Source organism: Mesoplodon densirostris, chromosome X (assembly GCF_025265405.1).
Source record: "Mesoplodon densirostris isolate mMesDen1 chromosome X, mMesDen1 primary haplotype, whole genome shotgun sequence".
Classification (NCBI taxonomy): domain Eukaryota; kingdom Metazoa; phylum Chordata; class Mammalia; order Artiodactyla; family Ziphiidae; genus Mesoplodon; species Mesoplodon densirostris.
In genome coordinates this window covers 11,521,153-11,539,821 of record NC_082681.1, presented here as the reverse complement: position 1 = coordinate 11,539,821, position 18,669 = coordinate 11,521,153, and the positions used below count along the sequence as shown (strand labels likewise).

The 18,669-nt window shown below is 35.6% G+C and overlaps 1 long non-coding RNA gene across 2 annotated transcripts in view; it reads right to left on the bottom strand.

Moving 5' to 3' along the window:
• Positions 1-1,934: 1,934 nt before the first annotated feature.
• LOC132482692 (uncharacterized) overlaps positions 1,935-18,669 on the bottom strand; it is a 49,942-nt gene continuing 33,207 nt past the window's right edge. For both annotated transcript variants that reach the window (XR_009530936.1, XR_009530935.1), the window contains exon 3: positions 1,935-2,041. This is a non-coding gene — a long non-coding RNA (uncharacterized LOC132482692). The remainder of the gene's footprint in view (positions 2,042-18,669) is intronic.

Sequence of the window (18,669 nt, the reverse complement as noted above, 5' to 3'; positions counted from 1 at the left end):
CCATGGAATTGATAAACACTGAATTCAAGATAGTGGTTACCTTTGGGAAGACAAAAGAGGAGGAAATGGGTAGGAGTACTTGACAAGGGAACTTGAACTTTATTCTGTAATATTTTTCCATAAGAAAGATCTGAAGCAAATATGCAAGATGTTAAGATTTGTTAAAGATGACACATGAAAAGCAGTATAGTGTAAGCAGTTAAGCCTACTAGCTGTGTGATCCTGGATAAATTGCATATTTATTTACATATTTATCTCTCTGAGACTTTTTTTTATCTGCAAAATAGGAATAATAGTAACAACCTATCTCGTAGCATTGTTTTATAGATTAAATGAGTTGATACATGTTAAGCACATACAACAGTGCCTGGTACAAAGTCAACACTAGGAGTATTAGCTATTAATATTCTCCTCTATACTTTTCTCCATCTTTGTTATATTTCATAATTAAAAAGAAATAAAAAGTATTTAAAGATAGAGGAAGGAGATGGTAGATAAGGCTAAGAGTTTAGGGGTTTAGGTCATACAGCTCAAACCTGACACTGGAGGGAGATTTTTCTATTCTATTTGATTTAATTCTAAGCTGAGAATATCTTTCAAAATTAGTGGATTTGCTGCTTCTCATTCTCCATCAGACACTGTAGCAGAACTCAGGGTTTTCACAGAAGGATATCAAAAGTGAGTAATATATACTCCTAATAATGCTAGGATCTAGCAGAGCTATCGATACTAAGCACATAGAAAGCGTTCAAGAAATATCTTTTGGAATTGAAGCACTCCACTTCCCGAGACTAAGGGAACTACGTATTTGCACTACTTCCTTTGGAAATGGAATCAACACATGATAGATCTCAGAAGTTCTTCACTTCTGTGGCTTAGAACCCCAGTGAATCCTTGTGAAGAAAACAATTCTACTTAGCCATAACCACAGAATAATAATAGAACATATTTTAAGTGGCAATTAATTAATCTTTCTTCATACTCCTTAACTCTTCACCTAGATATGACTTCAACTAGGAGAAAAGCCAGTGAACCAGATTGGTAGCTCTGGCATGTCCACTGATGCCCCATCACCATTCTCCAAAGTGCTGGCCTAAGAATCTCATACTAGACCACGATGCAAACATCCCCAGGCTTCTAATTATAACTTAGAACTGAAGTCAGTTAATGCCACTAGGCCTCATGTCTTTATTATCTTTGGCCATCTCTTTATTGATCCTTATAATAATAATAATAATAACTGATCCTTATAATAACTTTTATTTACCACTTACTACATGCTAAGCAGTAAACATGCATTAATCTGTTACTCTTTACAATAATCCTATGAGCTGCATATATTATAACTCCATTTTACAAACAAGGAACTCAGGTTAATAACTTGTTTACGATTACAGGGCTTTTAACTGGTGGAGCTAGGATTTAAGCCAAGTCATTGTGATAATAGAGTCCACATACATCCCTATTACTCTTCTTTCCATACTACTCTGTACTTTTCTCAATGACACAGGAACTCCCTCCCACTCAAAAAAAAATAAAACTTTCCACCAAGTCCTCTATGAGCCTCATTCAGTGGTATGCTCCTACATCCCCTACATACTCAAATTCTTCACTGAAGTCAACTGAAACCTGACTTTCCTTGGAGGACACCATTCCTCTGAAGCTTTCTTAATCAGAGCCTGCTTATTATCCAACATTCCACATATTTTTACACTCGTATTTTTTTTTACAAAAAGGCTTTGCTTCTTTGAAACTCATGCTACATCACTGAATCATGCTCTAACCCCACTCATTACTGTCATCTACAGGCCTCCTCCTGAGGCACTAATATTCACCAGCCATTTGGAATGAGGATTACAATATGTGCAATCTAATCCATCCATCATCTTAGGGCAATTCACGGTTTGTGTGGACTTACCATGCACCCACTGAGCCTCTCAGTTCCTTCATCTTTTAAACTTCATTGACTTTCACTGCTATACATCCACAGCCATCTGCATCTAGGACTTCACTCAGAAACAATCTGGAACAGACTCATCTGCTGAAAAGAATACAAATAAATCACTGGTGTTCTTCTCAGATCTTATACACCCAACCCGACTCCAGCCACCTCTCTCTTCTTCAGCTTCACTGAGACCATTATTGTCTCCCTTGATCTTACTATTTTCTCGCAGTCAATTATCACCCTACTGGCCTCTCCTGTCTCTACAAAATACCTGGTTCCCAAGGTTTATCACCTGAACTCCTCTCTCACCAGCACCTTTTACTCCTATCCACCATCATACTCACTTTGTAAAACCTCTTCCATGGACTGACCTCCTCCCTGGACTGGTGCTATATCATGCCTCTGCCATTCATGAACCCAGGCAGCTATACACAAGTGGACATCATCAGTGGTACAGACTGATTTTCAGTCTTAACAAAGGCCTGCATGTTGAGTACCCCTCCTCCTTTGTCAGCATGCTCTAAATATGCACAGCTCTCACACTCCGTACTCATTTTAAGCTGTTGACTTTGTTTCCTAGTTCATCATCATGAAACATGAGACCATCCAATCTATTCTCCCTTAACTTCTTGTACACTATTCCATTATCTGCATACATCTCCATTCCCACGTCGTTCTTCCAGTCTCAGAGGATGACATATCCTTGCTCTTTCTCAGGGCCAGCACCTCCTCTCTGCTTTCAATCTCAGGCCCTTCAGCAGGACAAGGACTAGGATAAGGCAAGAGAGGTGTGCTGGGCACAAGACTTAAGCAGCACTCACTTTCAGATGCCAACCCTTTACTTGAACGATGCTGAGAATGAGTGTGTCCCTAAACTCTCTGCCCTGGACCCTTCGCGCTTCTCACACTAGTCCAGTCCCTGTCCACCTGCCTCCTCCAGAACTTTGGTTCATCATTCATCCCCATTTCTATTATCTTCAACCTCTCCCTTCTACATAGTCTTTCCACTCACCCTACACAATGTTCAAGTCATGCTCTGTTTCTTCGTGTTGTAAATATCCTAAAAGGCTTCTCTTCTGTGGAGACCATAAGTAGTCTACAATCTTTTTTAACTAGGCAAGTAAATCGGACTAATCCTGGTATTCAATAACAGGAAGTGAATTTGACTCTCACACATATGCAACATTCTCCAATAACAACTTTGTCATTAATAAAGATGATACTTTATGTCCTACTCCTTTACCTTTTTTTTCTCTCCTGAATTTACTCTAAACCTAGACAGTGAAAGGGCTGCTATATATTGGGTTCTTCTCAAAGACTCCAATGGCTACATTCCCTCCTAAATATGTTATTTCTTCTGCCTGGAATCAGTCTATGGCCCAACCTAAACCAATCAACTCCTATTCATCCTTTAGATCTCAGTTACTCTATGAGGGAAGACTTCCCCCAACCGAACTTGAAACTAAAACAAAAATGCCTATTACAAGGTCTCCTAGTACTAGGTACCTCTCCTTTGTATCAATTACCATGGTTGTGATTTTATATTTATTTGAGCAATTATCAGATTGTCTGTCTCTCCTGATAGAATATAAGTGCCAAAGGCAGGAACGATCCCAATTTTGCTTACCATATATCTCAAGCGCTTAGAACTGTATTTGATACATACACAGTAGATGAAGTTCAGATCTTACCTCCTCCAGGAAGATTTCCCTAACCAGCCTAGGTTGAGTGGCCTAGGCCTCTGTTTTCCCATAGCAACAGTGTGGTTTACTTTCATTTTCCTGAACTCAATGCACTGCAATTGTTTATGACTTTATCTCCATGACTATATCCTGACCTTTTTGAAAACAATATTTCATTACGTTCACCTTTGAAACTTTAGCACCTAGCACATTCTTTCACAGGATAGGTGAGCGATAAATTTGTATTGAATGAGTAAAAGTATGTAGGCTTTGTTCCATAGCAAAAGTAGTACACTTTAAAAGCTAGGTAGCAATGAAAGTTGGTGAAAACAAGTCAGTAGGTCTGGTGCACAGCTGTGGGAAGTTGGCAAAGCTACTCCTTGGGAAAGTCTCTTCCAAATTTGCAAGTCTACTACCACATCCAAAGAAAGGCTAAATACTATTATCAGAGCACTGAAAACGTATAGATGTGTAGTACTTTACAGAACTGTTGCATATACATCTTATCATTTATGTTACAAAATACCTAGAGAAGAATCATTATTGTTCCCATTTTATAATCAACAAAACTAATCAAAAACAATGCTGAAGTGATGTAAGATAACACTGGTTACTAACTTTCAGATTCAACACTTGTTATACTGTATCATGCTGTCTCCCTAGCAAACTCAAAGGACCTTCATCTCAGTCCTGAAATTTGTAAGGCCACAGTGCAAACTCCAATAGCTAACACATTTGAATATGACACCTCCATTAATCTGATTCAGTATTTCAGATAAAATGGTTAGAAATGGCCTTTATGTGTTTGGTGAGACTTGGAAAATCTCTACTATGATTTACAGCAGGGATTCTGTTGACGGCGTTTTATGGCCAAAGAATTTTCTTTCAGTCTTGGATATCTGTATCCTTGTTGTTACTATCAGTTGCACAAGAAAATCTACTCTGTAATAACACTTTCTCTTTTCAACTCCAAATATCAATTTTGCTTAAAATTGAAAAAATCTGATATCTGATCCTTTTTTAATGCTTTAGGATCAATAAATTATCCTTGGCAAACAATCCTTCAAAATTGGGATACTGTCTTAAAGCATATCATTTTGACTTTTTATATAAAATGAGATGGTGTTAAGCACTCTTTCCTTTATAAAAAATGCCTATTTGTTAGTGCTAAGAAAGGCTTTAAAATGGCTTACTTCAAAACATAAACATGTTATATCCAGTCTAGTCATTTATGAATTAAGGTAGATGGTAGAAAAAGTAAGGAGAGAGAAATCATAGATCCCATTAGTAAATGAAATAGGCAGGATGCCACGCCATCCAGTTTATTTGAAAAGAAAAACATTCCACCCCAAATATCTCCCTGTTGGTTTGTTATGCTACTTTTTTATAGTTATATGCCTTTGTATATATTATATACAGTATGTATACATATTCTAAAACCATAGCTAGCACAACAAAACTGCGATATCTAGGTAGTACTGCCTAGAACAAAATAAAAGTAAGTGGAGATATTAGTCATGGGCTGATTCAAAGAAAAATGTGAAGTGAATGATGGTAGAGGTGATACAACAGGTATGAACAAAACCGTGAAGATGGTAAACAAATGCCTGGCACTAGGGGAAGACTAGGTCAAGAAACTATGTCTTCTGGTAGTCTCTTTTGTAGGCTAAGTAAGTTCTAAAGGGACAAGGGCTAAACACAACATACACTGCCAAACAGAAGTGCTATGCAGAATGCACAAATAACAACTTAATGTAGCAAAAACTATGCATACCTTTTCAAAGAAATGCAATTAATGAAGTGACAAGGATTTAAAAGAGATGAAATAAAAACTAGAGGAGTATGCTGCCTCTTACTTATATGTAAACTCTTTCTCTTAGGACTGTATCTTTGGAAGACATATGGGGGCCAAAAAATTAAATGTGAAAAGTGATAAAATGACACTATAACAGTAAATATAGATGGACATTATAAAAACATGCATATACATTTGCAGGGTTATTTTAATGAGTAATGATTTTCACTGAAATTATGAATGAAACAAAAACAAAAACATTAAATCCCATTTCCAAAACAGGTGCATATGATGTTTTTGATAAATTTCTTGAGTATTTTCAGTATTGTATAGTCCTATATGTTTTGACAAGTGATGGGAATAACATCAGCTACCTAGCCTCTACCTGCAAATTTATTTACATATGAAGTTATCTTTCCCTTTTTCCTTGTAAGCACAATGCTTACTCCTCCTCCTCTGGTCAGAATCCTACCCCTTGTGACCTCTTCACAGACCTCTCTTTGTTAATTACTCAACCTTCTAATATGGTTTGACCATCTCTATTTTTACTGAGGTCTCCCTATCAACATTTAAGCAGGTTCAATTAAAAATAAACATCATTATTTGATCCTGTGTTGCCCTACATCTACCACTCTCTCTTATTCCTCTCCTTCACAGAAAAAGTTATTGCAAGAACTGTCTATACCTGCGTTCTCCAATGTGAAAAGCTTTCTAGGTTCCCAGAGTTAACAAATGGCCTGGTTTCCCTAGAAGAGTCCCATTTATCCCTGCTGTCCCCAGTGTTAAAATTAATAGTGTTCCCTTTCACTCTCAATAGTGAAATGGTTTGGGGAATTCCCTGGCAGTCCAGTGGTTAGGACTCCACGCTCTCACTGCTGAGGGCCCAGGTTCAATCCATGGTCAGGGAACTAAGATCCCACAGCCAAATAATAATAATAATAATGATAATGATAATGATAATAATAATGATGATGATGAAATGGTTTGGATGATAAAATTATATAGTCACCCTATACCTGCAAATACACATATACAGTGCCTAGGATTAAGTAACATTAACCATCTTTAAGACTCATTTTCAAAATCCTACCAAGAGACATAAAGATGACAAAAGCTATATACACTGAGAATCAGAACACCATCTAAAGATGTCAAAGGAAAAAATATATATAAATTGAGTGAAACTACAGTACAATTATAGTCCAAATGGGATTTTTCAGGAAATTTACAAAATGATACACATGTTTATATGTAAGTGAATGTCAAATAAATGTTTGAAGAAAGAATAATCCTGAGGGAGAAACTAGATATAGGGAAATAAAAGTCTGTTATTAAGCTAAAATAATAGAAATCATATGATAAGTAGTTTGTAGCATGCAAAAAAAATTCACCAGGGGTGGGATAAAAAAAATTAGAAAGTATGTTTTCACTTGATTTCAAGATACAAATTAATATAAGTGTTACTTAACATATGGATTGACAGTAGTGCAAGTATGTAATAAAAAAATACAGCTTTCCCCCACTATCCAAAAATGGAGTGTTCCTAGGAAACCCTTCATAAGCCAAAATGGCATAAAGCAAAGAAGGAATTACGTTAGGACACATCTCGCTAAAGGATGCATGAAATAAATGGAGATAAAGCACAGGTGCTCACCCACACAGTTCAAAGCTATGACGGCTGGATGCTGAGATGTTATGTGTGGTTCCCGGGAAGGAACTTGGTGATGCTAAGAGTGCATGTTGCCTCTATAACAGCTCACTGCAAAATAAACACTGAGCACTATTTTCACTTTTCACCTTTTTTCTTGAAAGCAAAAATCCTCTTAGAACTTCTTTTGGTTAGTGCAAACAGGTACTAGTGTAGGTCTTCATAAAAGCAAAGTCATATATTGATGGTGCATGCACAAATTGTGCATGCTAGGCATGTGTGCTCAAAAATTTGAGGAGACCTCTCTACTAGATGATTCAAAAAAAGATCTTGTCATATATAACATGTAATATATGATGAAAAACATCATAAAGCACTGGGGAAGGGATAAATGATGCTCATGCTATTTTTTAGCTAATGGGAAAATAAATTTATATATTCATCTTATTTCATGCAGCAAAATAAATTCCAGCTGGATTACAGAAATAAATATAAAATTAATTAATCAATAAAATCCTAGAGGAACAAAGAGATGAATAATTTTTCAAGTATGGGGAGGGGGGCTTCCTAAGTTTCAAAGCAGAAGAAAATCATTAAATGATGTTGATATAAATGACTGGAATAAATCACAAAATTTCTGAATTTCAAAATATAACTAGGAAAATTAAAAGGCAAACAATAAATTTAGAAATGTAATAAAGATGGCAACTTATTTTATTTTATTTATTTATTTATTTATTTATTTTTTGTGGTACGCAGGCCTCTCACTGTTGTGGCCTCTCCCGTTGCGGAGCACAGGCTCCAGACGTGCAGGCCCAGCAGCCATGGCTCACGGGCCCAGCCGCTCCACGGCATGTGGGATCTTTGCGGACGGGGGCACGAACCTGCGTCCCCTGCATCGGCAGGTGGACTCTCAACCACTGCGCCACCAGGGAAGCCCGGCAACTTATTTTAAAAGCTCAATATAAATGTTTAAGAAAAATGTTAAAACCCTTTGTATAAAATTGAGAAATTGACATAACAAATAATGCACAATTATGAAAATCAATTGCTAATAATTTGGAAGAAAAAAAAGGTTCAACATTAGTAGAAATCAAAGAAATAAAAATGTTAAATATAAAGTCATATTTTTCTCATCAAAGTAACAATATATGCTTCTACGTTCTACCTACTAAAATAGTCAATTTTTAAAATGAAATAGCTAATGATGTCCCTTTCATCCAGCATGAATATGAATCTAGCCTAAGAAAATAATCCTGAGTGTAGGAAAATCTTGATATGGGTAAATATTTTATTGTATCATAATTTACACAGTGAAATATATATATATATAATACTGTATGATTCCAACTATAAGACATTCTGGCCAAGGCAAAACTATGGTGATAATAAAAAGATCAGTGGTTGCCAAGTAGAGCACAGAGGATTTTTAGGGCAGTGAAAATACTCTATATGATACTGTAATAATGAATATGTGTCATCATACGTTTGCCCAAACGCATAGAATGTACAACATCAACAGTGAACTCTAATGTAAACTATAGACTTCGGGTGGTAATGATGTGTCAATGCAGGCTCATTAAGTGTACCACTCTGGTGGGGGATATTGATAGCAGGGGAGGCTGTGCTGTGTGGGGGCAGGGCGTATACATGAAATCTCTCTACCTTCCTCTCATTTTTCTGTGAACCTAAAACTGCTCTAAAAACATTTGTCTTTAAAAAACAGACACACCCAAACTTTGAAAAAAGGGGAATGGTATCATGTATCACTGAGATATGCAGCAGTGATTAAAAAGATGATTCAAAATCATTTTATAATCAGATGAGAAATACTAATTTTATAGTGTTAAAGTAAAACCAATCAAGAGTATAAGATTATGTAGTCTCTGTAATCTCAACTACATAAATAATTTTCCACTTAGGCACAATCCTGAGCTAAGGAAATATTAGGTTCTGAATGCTTCATGCTGTACCAAAGAAGCTCGTATTCCTATTTTCACTACACAAATAACTAGTTTGGATGATGTTTTTCTCAGAATATACCAGTATATCTGCTATTGAGAATGTTAAATCTAAATCTCTATTTGCAAAGTAAAGCAGAGAATAGAGCGTGGTATGCAGATAATTGTGGACAATATCCTATGTCTAACTGATTTTGTTGGTAGGTTAAAAATGTACTTTTCATATTTGTCTCAAATTTCTATCAACTAGTTCCAGTTGGATGGCAGATGTTAGTTTGGTACAGTGCTTAATATAATGCCTTGGCCACAGTAAATACTCAAAATATGGAGGTTGATTAAGGCACTAGACTTAAAAGTAGTAAAACCAACCCAAATGTTTTAGATGACACTTGGAAAAATGTTACACTTTTGAAACAATTTTTAAATTATTCAAAACATTTTGAAAATGAGAACACTTTCATAAAAGCAAAGAACAAGGCAAATGGTAATCAAATTTATGGGCCATTAAAGGGGAAATATACCTTATTATTTATGTACTGTGGTGGACAGAAAATTGTAAGCAAAGAGAAGCAATAAACACGCAAAAAGCATTCGTTTGTCTCTCATTTTAATGTGGCAGTGGTCATGTGTCCAAATGCTATTAGTGTTTGGCAGAAAAGCCAGATAAGTAAGTGAAAAGTCATGTGGCGGAGACAAAAATGACACAGACTCCTTAATGGAGAAATATTCCCCTGTTTACTATATATTTTAACAGGAACATAAATACATAGACTGAAGGGAGGTGACACCTGCAGACAAAATTGTATCAGCAGTGTTTATGAAGGTTAGTTATAGGAGACTAGGACTTGGTATTCAGCATTTGGATGACAGAGTGTCATACTATGTTTTGTAAACAGAGTCCTGCAAAGAGCAATGAGTGTGGCCTATTTATAAATCCCAGACTTCCCTTCTCATTCCTTTAAAAATCTATTTTATTTACCTTTTTGTTTTTTGGGTTTTTTTGGCTTGATCTCAACCCATTGAAGATTAAGAATAGGAAAAGGAGACATCACAGATGCTTTAATTCCACCCTCGATGGTTCTTTTCTAATTTGCCGGTTTATGTAAATAAATATTTATTGGAACACAGCTACATCCATTCACTTACTGCCTGGGGCTGCAACAGACTCAGACTGTGTGGCCCACAAGGTTTAAATATTTGCTACCTGGCCTTTTATGGAAAAAGTTTGCAGAACCCAAGGTTAAATAAATATGCGATTCCAATAACAGTCTATCAACCATGGAAAAATGTGAAAATATTCTCAGGCAGAAGGAAACACAAGCCTCAAACCCAGCAAGCCGGGCATCTACCTCCTCTGATGGCTTCAGGTGCCCAGAGCCAGGTGGGGTCTCCCAAGACCTTTGAAGCGGCAAGAGGCACAGAAGTCCTCCCACAAAATGCAAGGACTTCCTACTGTTGTTTCGAATTTTTCATGATGCCTAGTTTTCCAAGTTACTTTGTAGGAAACATGACGACAGAGAGGACCCGCCAACAGCTTCCGTATCAAAAATGTCCTAAATACAAGGCTAGGATCCCAGAATAAGAAAATATATGCTTTAGCATGTCAAACCCTAAAGTTAAAGTGACAATTCACAGAAGTCTGAGGTTCACATTGGTATTTACTTAGTTTACCTAAGCGTATTGGGTCTAATGATGACAGAGCCAATGTAGAGTATTTGAAAGGTTTTCTGGAGAACCCAGTGAATTATTTCTTAGCAATATTCCCTTTTTGGGAAATAGAACAGTAAGAAAGGAGTACAAGGACTTGTCAGGTTGCATTCTTTTTTTTTTTTTTTTTTTTTGCGGTATGCGGGCCTCTCACTGTTGTGGCTTCCCCCGTTGCGGAGCACAGGCTCCGGACGCGCAGGCTCCGGACGCGCAGGCTCAGCGGCCATGGCCCACGGGCCCAGCCCCTCCGCGGCATATGGGATCCTCCCAGACCGGGGCACGAACCCGCATCCCCTGCATCGGCAGGCGGACTCTCAACCACTTGCGCCACCAGGGAGGCCCAGGTTGCATTCTTAAACACATCTTTCAAAGGATTTGTATTGTTATGCTGTCACTGCCTGAGATCATCTTCGCTTTGGAAAATTCTCATTTTCTTTGTAATTAAATGGTTTCTATTTCAAATTTAAAAAAAGACTGGAGAACATAAAATATTGCCTTTTCTGTATAGACCTGAGGGAATTCAATATATATAAAGACTTTTTTATAACTTCATTCAAAAAACTTATGTTCAACTGTTTGTGGCTTTAATATCTAAGCAATAAAAATAATACCTCAGTGTTATGGAGAAAAGAATGGACACATTTTCCTTTGGTTAAACTAACACATTCTGTATGTATAAGGGTTAAGGAGTCAAGTGTCCTAGGATTCAGTTACATGATCACTTCCAGTAAATACTATGATGATTCTAGGGAAGTCATTTTAAGACTCCTCACTGTTTCCATCCTAAAAACTGGAAGTGTTACCTTGCTCTGCCTGTACTTCTCACTGGGTATGTGATGGTTAAGTGCATAGTGGATGATATCATGCTGCTTCCTGGAGAAAATCAGAGGATTAGAACCCAGCCTAATTAATGCCTACTCCCAAATGCTTCGAGACCTCTGTTTTTCTCATGAAAAATTATTGTTGGATTTTTCCATGACTTAGTGACTGAAAATGATAAAGCTTCTTTCAAACAGGTTAGGTATAACCTTGTGCACTCTTATTTCACAATCTTTAAGTTTCACAGTACATTATGATATAATTATAAAAATGTCATACAAAAGAGATAACATATTTCTTGACCTCCCCATCCCAATTTATCAGTGGGGTGTAAATCCTTATAGAATTTTTTAAAAAATTAATTTATATACTTATGAACCCTGTAGAACTTATAAATAATTCTGATTTTACATTTGGAAAATATTCAAGGTGATCATTTTTGCCATTTTTTTACATGTAAAATAATTTTTCACAGATTTGGAATCTGTTCCCACCAATTAATTTGATTTGACTAATGCTGCATTGATTTGGACTTTATGAAAAAAATAAAACAATTTCTGAAAACAGATCTATTGCCTTAGGCTTTTTATAGACTTAAACACATGTTCCAAATTTTGTTTGTCTTAAAAATTATTGTTGTTTAATTTTATGATGAACTTTATTTGGACTACTGGCTACTCAGCACTGAAGGAGGAAGAAGCTGCAGAATAAGAGGGTGAGGAGGAGAAAACAATCAGGACAACAAAAAGAATTAGAATAGAAAAGAAATTGTAAGAAACATTAAAATTAGCAAGCTTAAAACAAGATAATAGAAGCAAGACAGTATGAAAATGGGTGAAACCTACCTATTAAAAGAAAAATAATAGAGTGAGCTAATGGAAAACCCTACCTAAAACAAAATTAATCCAAACGGTTGAAAGAGACTTGACAAAGGAATACCAGATGTAATACCATATGCAAAGGAAAACATTTTCAGTGACTCAAGAGTCTTTCAGGGACTCACTGTGTTGATAAAAGGCAAAAATCCATGCTGAGTAACTAACCATTTGTTAATATTGCAAGGAAAAATGAAAATAAACCAAATCTGGTGTATGTTTTCATTATATATCTATAAGAGGTCAATTAGATTTCTAACAAAAATAAGTATATAATTAATACAGTAGGGATATAAAACATGAGTGACATATTAAAATAAAAACACATTATAAACTTCTATATGCAATATGATAGTATTAAAATCCATGTTTATATATTTCTGAGAAGTGGGGTTATAGATGATTTTAATTTCCTTTTGTGCTTTCGTATGTTTTTAAAATTGTTTTAAAAGCACAGGATTTCTTAAAAACAGTAAAATATTTGGCATACAGTTAAAAAAAAAGTTCTTCGCCTTTTTTTTTTTTTTTACTTCCCTTATGTGTTCGTTCATACCTCCCTGCCTTTGGTCTCACTGTTCCCCCTTAAAAAAAAAATACTATGCTCTCTTCTTTTTATCTATTCAAGTTCTACCTTCAAGACTTTTAATGAAAACTTTCTTCTATAGCAGATTTAATCTGGCTCACAGATGTTTACCCCCCAGAAATATAGCACAGATAGTAAAAGTTTAAAACTGGTGGCATCACAGAGACCTTGGTTTGAACACTGGCTCTGGCTTTTATCAACTGCGTGAATTTGGACATGTTAATTAACAACTTTAAGCATCATTTTACCCAGCTGTTAAACGGATAATAATAGTAGCTATTTCATACAGTTGCTATAGGAGGATTAAAAGCTGACATATAAATTTACCACAGAACCCGGCACATAATAAGCACTCAGTGTTATTGCATTCTGCTTGAGCAAATTTTATAATCCTCTTTTATCTCGTCTATGCCCAGCAAAATATACCTTAGGCACTTTCTCCTTGTTGATTAATTTATCTGTTAGAATCCACCTTTCAGTCTAATGAAAGCAAGATTCAATGGGAAAAAATCTGTGAAATACTGGGCCTTACACCTCACCTAAAAAACACTGAATTCCACAGAAACAGGTAATCTGTTTCCCTGCAGAAACAGGGAAATTTGACTAATACTGATTTGACTAATACTGCATTTGACTAATACTAATATCATGTTTCCCTGCATTTATGGAGTTATCAACCAAGTTAGCTGGTCATTTTGAAATCTCTCAAGTAATTTCCTTTATGAGCAATATTTTATTTGCAATTCATTATCTACATTCTCATACACTTTAAAAGAGCTGGAGATGAAGAAATAGTCTTAGAAGTTTCTTGAGGCTAACTTGTTGGTTTCTTAGTCACCAAAATTGAATGGCTGCAGGTTCCAAGTTCTTTTTGTAGTTTCATATTTTGTGCCAGTTTAGGAAGAGTCCAGATAATACCAGCTATGTTTAAGAAATGCTAATCAGGTTGTAGGACTTTGAAATGATTAGCCTATGCACCATGATGTTTTCTAAGAAAAAAATGTATTTTTAATAACCTGATTTTTCACATATGCTGCGATAATACTTGACCCTATGAAGAAATTGGGTTTCCCCTGAAACATGTTAAATTTAAATGAATATTTACTGTATACCTAAAGAATGCTTCATGTGAAGTTTCTAGTATGGCTCATATTATATGAGTGATTTTTTAAAAAATCAAACCATAAAAAAATACAAGTGATTATCAAATTGCTGATGGTGATACTTTTAAAGCTTCAAAGCAATGGAAGAAATTACAAATGAAAATATGGATGTTTGCTTATACAAAAATCTTAAAACTTGAGCAGAATATAAACAAAACTAAAATGCCAGTCACATCACCTTCCTATATATGTGTGTATGCAGGTCACATGCATATATGTGTATGTATATATATATAAACACATATGTGGATAACTGAAAGGATGGAAATTTAAATGAAATACATTTCCATCCTTCAATTTAGTAAAAACATAAATAATATTATTCAGTTTTGGTGAGGGTTTAGTGAGATGTATAACTTTATATCCTACCAGTAGGGATATAAAAGAGTATAAACTTTCTGGAAGCTATCTTAAGATTTATCATGTACCATAAAAACATAATGAGACATGTTTAACTACACATTAATTTGAATAAATATTTTAAGAGGTTAAAATTATATTTACAAGGGACATTTAATACAAAGAGAAAATGCTTATATATATATATATATATTCCTATATATTCAGCAACTGTTTACTAATTGCTTACTTTGTACAACAATGGTAAATATGTTTAGAAAAATAACTTGTAATAAAAGAACTGAAAGATTCAATAGTGGTTGTTGGAAATATTGGTGATTTTTCTTTGTACCTTTCTATATATTTTTTTTTCTTTAATCAACCTGTATTTCAGAGTCAGAACACACTGATTTCCTCAAAAACATGATAATGGATAGTTTTTCAACTAGTGATTTTTATTTTATACACAGTCTAAATAAGCATTGGCAGGGTTGGAGACTATAAACATTTAGATTTTACAGAAATCTTCAAGACTGGATCTCTCTCAGGAAGAATTTTAGAAATCCCTGAAGAACCCTGAGTTGAAGTTGTGCAGAAAAAAACATGTTTTAAATAGGGTAATAAAATTAAAAATTATAACAAAATATTCTGCAATATAGAGTGGACTTTGGGCTCTTACAGAGAAAACTTTAACCTCTTCAGGGCTGAGGGTACCTGTTTTGCATGGGATGCATGACACATTGCTGTAGTACACCAAACTTTCCACAAGGGAGCAGAAGAACAATAGTTTTTTGTTTTTAAATCCCATGCTAGAAATCTTGCTCTGCAGCTTGACTTCACCAGTTACTATCAATACTCTTAAGCTGTAACATCACAATGTGTTCATTCAGCTCTTCCAGATTTCACTCTAAAATATTTATCCTGAACTACAGGTAAAAATGGAAAAACAAATGACAACAATAGAGAGGTAGGATCATCTATACATCTGTATTATTCGCTTTCACTTGGACTTTTGAAAGCCACAGCTTTGATATGCCATAGTTTTGGTTTTTGTTTTATTTATTCATTCAATAGTCTTGAGAATGAGTCCTTCACCAACATATCTCAGAAAGGTACCATAAGAGGAGATGAAATCAGCTGGAATCACAGAAGTTTAGCATGTCTAGCTTCTGAGAAGGCTTTAGAGATAACCTGGTCCAAATCTTTCATGTTACCAATGGAGAAACTGAGGTCCTGAAAATAACGTGCCCAAACACACATAGTATTTTAAAGTCAGAGGCAGGACTAGAAGGCATATCTCCTGACAACCAGATCAATGTAGTAACAATCAGAAAACACCTAAGGTTTGATGGTTTGAAGATGCCATCTAAAAGGGGTAATTATTCTGACCTCTCTCTGGGCCAAATCTCAGAGGCCCAACTCTGTAGTTGCAGTGTCAGTGTCATGTCAGGCATGGTATAGGATGGAGAAGGATTAACATCTTAACTCTGACATACATGTCTTTTTGTCATTTCAGAGCCGAGATTCTCCAGATGGCCTTACAGAAATCAATCGTGATCCTTCCTGACTCGACTGCAGAAGGAGCATCTCTCCTAAGCCAAGACTGGCGTAAAAGTGACCGTTTCCTACTAACTGCTGTTAAACAGAGAGATACAGGGGCTCAGAATGATAAAGGGTCTTAGAAATATTCTAGATCAAGATTTCACTAACCCAGCCATTAACTGGTGAACAGGCTGTTATCCAGTTTCTTCTCACTGGATTTGGGGCAGCAAGCTTAGCGTGAATACTAGCAGTCAGTAAAAATATCCATTTAGTCAAAGTTCTTTTCCTCCTTAGGTAAAAATAAAAATGTGCTGAGGAAGTTGGTCATGGCCACATAATGTGATTTACGGGGCTTTTTCAATCATTAAATCATTTTTAAGAAAAAATTTATTTCTTATTTATTTCTTTCAACCTTTGTCATCAGTTCCCAATCCTCACTTCAATATAGCCTTTGCTAACATTTAAATATGCTTCACTGACTTTTGTTTGAGGGACAGATTTTATGCCAAAAAGTGAGCTCATAAGTAAAATGCTGCTTTCTTGGGTCTTTGGACTTTCTTAGCATCAACTTGCAGAGCCCCCTCCTGCGCAAAATTCCCCTTCCACCTGCCAGTCACTTGTCTGCACACCCAATCCTGGGTTTTCTCAAATACGCAGGCCACCAATTCCCTGTACTCTCTAAGGAGTCCAAGAGAAAAATCATCCCATTCTGGCATCCTCTAGTGATGCTAATGCTCATCTTTGAGTGCTATGTATTCTTTTTTTTTTCCTTTTGGGTTACTTTTCCTAACTAGGTAGTAGATGCACTTATCAGCCCCTTACTTTTCTTCATTTAGTTTTATTATATGTATTTGTATCCCTAAACATTATATTGTTTGTCTGTTTGTGAACGTTTTATAGAGACACACACTGAATGTGGTTTTTTTTTGTCTTTTCTTAACTCATAGTTATCTTCCTGATATGCAACCATGTAGTTTTGTGGCTGTAATTTATTGTTTTCATTACCATTTAACATTTTATTTTGTGACTATACCAGAATATATTTATTCATTCTTCTATTGACAGATACTTGGACTGTTTCCAGGTTTTTGCAATTAGAAACAATGAAATTATGAAAATTCTTATATACAACTGCTTGTTCACCAGCACAAGAGACTGGGATAATAATGTCAGAGGTCTTGCTGGGTCATAGGGGATGAGCACCTTCACTTTTTGGAGATAATGGCAAATTATTTTTCAACCAATTTGCTGTCCCGTGTATAGCAATGACAAGTTTGGGGTTTCAGATTTTATTTGCCATTTGTGTTTCTTCTGTAAAGCGCCTGTGAATTACTTTTTTTCTTTTCTTTTTTTAATACTAGTGTACCTGACATACAATATTATTAGTTTCAGGCCTACAACATAGTGATGCAACATTTATATACATTATGAATTGATCACCGTGATAAGTCTACTAACCATCTGTCGCCATACAAAGTTCTTACAACACTATTGACTATATTTCCTATGCTGTACATTACATCCCATGACTTATTTATTTTACAACTGGAAGTTTGTACTTCTTAATCCTCTTCGTCTATTTTGCCCAACCACCCAACCCTACTCCCCTCTGGCAACCACCAGTTTATTTTCTGTATTTATGAGCCTGTTTCTGTTCTGTTTGTTCACTTGTTTTTTAGATTCCACATTAAAATTTGAAATCACATGGTATTTGTCTTTCACTGACTTGTTTCACTAAGGATAATACCCTTTAGGTCCATCCATGTTGTTACAAATGGCAAGATTTCATTCTTTTTTATGGCTGAGTAATAGTCCATTGTGTGTGTGTGTGTGTGTGTGTGTGTGTGTATTTATGTATATATATATACCACATCTTCTTTATCCATTCATCTATTGATGGACACTTAGGTTGCTCCCATATCTGGGCTATTGTAAATAATGCTGCAATGAACATAGGGGTGCATATATCTTTTTGAACTAGTGTTTTCATTTTCTTCAGATAAATACCCATGAGTGGAATAGCTGGATCAAATGGTAGTTCTATTTTTAAGTTTTTGAGGAATCTCCATACTATTTTCCACAGTGGCTGCACCAATTTACATTCCCACCAACAGTGCACAAGGATTCCCTTTTCTCCACATCCTCACCAACACTTGTTGTTTCTTATCTTTTTGATGATAGCCATTCTGACAGGTGTGAGGTAATATCTCATGGTAGTTTTGATTTGCATTTCTCTGATGATTAGTGACGCTGAGCATCTTTTCATGCGATTATTGGCCATCTGTATGTCTTCCTTGGAAAAATGTCTATTTGGGTCCTCTGCCCATTTTTTTTAAGATTGTTCCTTTTTTGATATTGAGTTGTGTGTGTTCCTTAAATATTTTGGATATTAACCCCTCATTGAATATATCATTCGTAAATTATCTTCTCCCATTCAGTAGGTTGCCTTTTTGCTTTGTTGGTGATTTCCTTTGCTGTGCAAAAGCATTTTAGTGTTTTTTTTTCAATTTTTATTGGGGTATAGTTGATTTACAATGTTGTATTACTAAAACTTTTTAGTGTGAGGTAGTCCCATTTATTGTTGCTTTTCTTGCCCTTGCCTGAGGAGAC